Source organism: Pteropus alecto, unplaced genomic scaffold, assembly GCF_000325575.1.
Source record: "Pteropus alecto unplaced genomic scaffold, ASM32557v1 scaffold8, whole genome shotgun sequence".
Taxonomy (NCBI): domain Eukaryota; kingdom Metazoa; phylum Chordata; class Mammalia; order Chiroptera; family Pteropodidae; genus Pteropus; species Pteropus alecto.
The window spans coordinates 20,976,193-20,980,976 of NW_006494609.1; the positions used below are offsets into that span (position 1 = coordinate 20,976,193).

Here is a 4,784-nt window from a genome sequence, read left to right on the forward strand (position 1 = left end):
TTTCCCATAGGCTGCACCGAGTTACAACCTCCCCAAGAGTGCACACGGGTTCCCTTTTCTCCACATCTTCGCCAACGCTTATTTGTTGATTTATTAAAAATAGATATTCTGACAGGAATGAGATGATATCTCAATGTGGTTTTCATTTGCACTTTTCCCCTAGCTTATGTTAAGGTCTCGTGTTTTCCAATTGAAGAAACAGGATCAGAGAGTGTCCACAAATGACCAATGCAGCAAATGAGGGCACCAGGATTTGTGCCCAGGGTGTACGCCAACGCTTATTTGTTGATTTATTAAAAATAGATATTCTGACAGGAATGAGATGATATCTCAATGTGGTTTTCATTTGCACTTTTCCCCTAGCTTATGTTAAGGTCTCGTGTTTTCCAATTGAAGAAACAGGATCAGAGAGTGTCCACAAATGACCAATGCAGCAAATGAGGGCACCAGGATTTGTGCCCAGGGTGTACGCCTAGGCCCGGAGCCCCACGCCCCACCGAGAGCATCGCGTGGCCAAGCACTGATGCCTCCCCGCGACGGCGAAGGTGGCAGGGGGGCTGTGAACACCACAAGCCTGCACAGCAGAGCACGGCTCCAGCACACCTCTCCATCCCCAGTGAAGGCACAAGAGTTAAAAACCAGGGGCAGTCTCGATAAAACCCCAGCCCAGCAGCAGGGTGCTGGGTGGAGAGGGGGAGCCCAGGCGGGCAGAGGGGCCCAGTGGGGAGGAGGAAGCTGAGGGAGGGAGGTGGCTGAGTCTTGCTGAGGCGCTGGGCTGGGGCTCCCTCTGCACTCCCAGGAAGGGTTGTGCCAGGCACCGGGGACCTCCGGCTGCCGAGGAAAGAGGCACAAGCAATAACCGGCCCTTCCCAAACCAGCCGGCCAGCACTGCAGTGTCCTACGTGCCCATCCAGTGTGCTTCGACATGCTGTACCCTTCCTCAAGGTGGCCCTCTCCCCCGCCACCCCAGTCCAGGGCTCAGGCTCTGAGAAGATCTCCGGGGTCGTGAAGCAAGTGCCTGCGGGGAGGAGACCTAGTGAGGCCTGGAGCGGGGGTGCCGGGCCCGGCACCTCACGGGCACACAATGCCCCCCACTGTACGGAGAGTGGGAAATGTGGAGAAGGGCCTTCGGCCTCCCCCTAAAACTCAGACAGCCTAGTGCCCTCCCCAAGAGACAACCCGAAACCTGCAGAGCTGACCTGGGACAAATGCAAGCTCGAGAGTAACTGGAGGCCTAAAAATCAGACCACTGACACCCCAAGTGCATTGACCCAAGAGCAGCACATGCCCCCATGGCTTATGCAGCCACGAGACAGCGGGGCGTGCGGGCCCGGGCCCAGGCTGAAAGGTGGGCAGGCTGTGCCCGGGCAGCTGGGGAGAACTCCCTCCCACTCCCGACCCTGGGATGGACTCGGAGCCCAGCAGGACGCCAGTACCCGCCAGCCAACCCCGAGGCTTAATAATCATTGTCTGGCTGCTCCACTAATGAAGGATCTACTCTGGGCAGCCCAATCCGAGCAGAAAAGACACCGGAAAAGCCACAAACATAAACAGACATCCAGCAGGCCTGGGGGGCGGGGGGCGGGGTGGACACAGGAGGGACACACTGGCAACCCCAGGCCCCAAGGCAAGGGAAGGCAGACCGATAAACACCCCTCCCCCACCTCTTCACAGAAAGTCCCAGGCGGTTAGCTGTGGATGCTGCGGATGCTGCGAGGGGTCCTGGGCTCACCCGGCCGCACACTCGAGCTAAACGCCATTGCAAAGGGAAACGGGCCTTTCCTGAGCACAGACTGCGGAAGGCTGGCTCACGGCCATCGCCACCACTGCCGAAGTCGACCTGGCACTTACTGCGTGCCAGGCACTGTGCCAAGCGTGTCACATGAACTACCTCAGACCTGCGAGGTGGGCACTGTCGTTGCCCTGTTTTATGGATGGGGAAACTGAGGTCTGGGCGGTGGCGTAAACTACCCACATCACCCTGGATGGGTCTCAGACTTTGCATCCCAGGCTGACCCATTCAGACCCACATCCCCTCCCCCCAGCCCGGGAGCTGGGGTCCTGGTCACACCCTCCTGGAGAGTGAGCAAGGCGCCAAGGTCCCTGAGATACAAACGGCCTCCCACTGGCCCTGTGAACTCCACACCCATTTACAGCCAGGGAGCCTCACGGTTCACTGTCGTCAGGGCGGCAGTGCTCTGACCCCAGAGGGCTCAGAACAAACCCCACCCCACGCCCAGCAGCCACCCTGACACCTGGACAGGAGTCCGGCCCAACACGCCACGTCATGTCGCCCCTACCTTGGCCGGGGTGCCTGCCCCCTGCAGGTGGCAGTCGGCTCCCGGGGGCTCCTCAGTCACTTCACGGTCCCTCAGCCTCCACTGAAAAGAAGGGACCAAGGTGGCTCTGATCCCTAAGCCCCAAGCAGTCAGAGGCAGGGGATGAGCTGGAACCTCAGCCTGAGCCCCACGCCGGCTGCCCAGAGGTCTGCCCAGGGCACCCAGCACACCCAGGACACCCAGCACACCCAGCACAGCCAGCACAGCCCCAGGTAGGGCGGGGCCCCAGAGCCGAGCCCCTCTGCCCTCCCACAGCCACACTCAGAGCCGCCCCAAGGCCCGGAGCTGCCCTGGCCTCTACTGTGACCCCAGGACACCTGCACACACTCAGAAGACAGCGCCTCCCCGACAGGCGGACAAGGACATGAGAACACTGCCCAGGAGAAGGGGCCGCTGGACCGAGTGCCGGCATCAGAGGGACACCGAGGGGCGGATGGGGGCGGGGTTCGGGGAGGACAAGGCCGGGCCTTCCTGGGGCCGTGCATCCCGCAAATGCAAGGACGACTGCGAGTGGCATTATTATTAGCGGTTTGGCCAGAAGCCAGGCGCAGGCTCCGAGGAAAGGGCAGATGAAACGTGACTTCAGTCAGGCCGTCAGCAGAGGGGAGGATTAGTGCGTCACAGGCAGAACTGGAGCTGAAGTGGGGGGGGAGGGGGAGGGGCTCCCACCAGCCTTCTGGGCGGTCCCCACCCTCGCTCCACCTTGAAAGTGGTCCTGGAGGGCAGGCAGGCCCCCTCTCTCGAGGAGGCTGGTGCCTGGCACAGCAGCGGGTGAACCGGCCTCGGAATCGTGGGTGGGCTGACCGCGGGTCCCAGGAGAGGCCGCTGCTGGGAGGCAGGCCAGAGGGAAGGTCAGGTCTCAGCTCTCGGCCTGACCGTCCAGACTGTCCCCAAGCCAGCCATGTGAAGGGCTTCGTTACCCAAGACCCACAAGACCCATCTGCCTTCTCCCCGAAGGAAGGCTCGAGTCCATCTAACACCCAGGACGGCCCAGCCACGGGAGCCAACACCAGCACCCGGGAACCTCACGACCCGTGGCTCTGCTTTCCGAAGCACTGGGCCAGCAGGCTGTGCACTCAGCTGATGCCGCTGGGAGGTGTTCCGTGTGTCCCAAAGCTGAGAGGACAGCCCTGCCCCACAGCAGCACGCCGCCATGGCCAGGGGACCTAAGCAGTTATACAGGCTGGCCCCTGGTGCCAGGAAATCAACACCACCTACCCAGAGAGATCCCAAGAAGACAAGAGGCTGCCCAAGGCCACGGAGCCAGGACACACCAGAGCCAACACCTGAACCTGGGCACCTCCAGCCCCCGAGTGCCACCCCGGGCGGCCTCATTAGGGCCGGAGGCACCCGGTCAGCGCTGCACACCTCCGAGGCGCTGCACTGAGCGAGAGCACCAAGCACAGCACCTGTCCCCGGGGCTGGGACGGCCATCACTGTTATGGCCACTGTCCCAGGGCAGGGCTCTGAGCCCACGCTGAGGACATGTACTAATCCTGGTGCTGGTGAGAAGGACCCCGGGCTGAGGGCCGGCCTAAGCTGGCCGCCCGGGCTGTGCGCAGGATGTGGGGGCGGGGACGGCTCCAAAGAGGCAACGTTTGACATGGGGCTGGAAATGCGCCTTCCTGAGACAGAAATCCCCAAGAGGGAGTGACATCACATGCAGCTGGCACCGCCTCGCTCCCTACAAACCTCGCACCTCATCCCATCCAGCTTCACCGCATCCTACAGTGAGGAAGGTTCTAGCAATTCCCCAACTTGACCCACAAGGAAAAAGGCAGAGAGGTTAAATGGCCAACTCAAGGCCACATAGCAGCCACCACCGGGCCCCAGACAGCGCTTCCTGGCACCAGGCTAGGGATTTGGAGGCAAGTGGGGGTGGCCTGCATGCCGGGCCCCGTGCTGGACCCTATGACGCGAGTCCCTTATTAACCACACTTTACAGATGAGGAAGCACAGGTGGCCCAGGCAGGGTCCAGGGCAGCAGGGGCTGGCAACTTGTCTTTTATGCTCCCACTTTTTTGGGGGGAGAGGGGTTGGATTTGAGACAGTTATAGCAGCTAAGCCTTCTGAGGTGGTGACAGGAAAGCAGGACATCGCCGGAGGTCAGCAGCGAGGGTCAGAAGAGGGTGTGGGGTTAGAACCCACCAGGCCAGGAGAGAGAAACGGAAATGCATTCCAGGACCTCGAGATAGGCCCTGCAGGCCCCTGGGAACGAGGGGTCCACTGAGAGCCAGACACCCCTTATCTAAATGCTAACCTCAGGGCCACTGCCCACGTGGGCACACCCAGCTTTGGAGGAGGACCGGGAAGACCCACGCCACAGGTACAAATGGAGGGCAACACAGGGGAGTGGAGGCAGGCCCAGGGGTGCAGTGGGCACGGGCTCCAGCCTGGGCTGGCGGGCAGTCTGTGGGACCCCGCAGGGAGATGGAAAGGCGCCGC

The 4,784-nt window shown here is 61.6% G+C and overlaps 1 protein-coding gene across 3 annotated transcripts in view; it reads right to left on the minus strand.

The window, feature by feature from the left end:
* Positions 1-4,784, minus strand: part of CCDC85C (coiled-coil domain containing 85C) — a 75,638-nt gene that overhangs the window by 43,856 nt on the left and 26,998 nt on the right. The gene's annotated exons all lie outside the window — the stretch shown is intronic.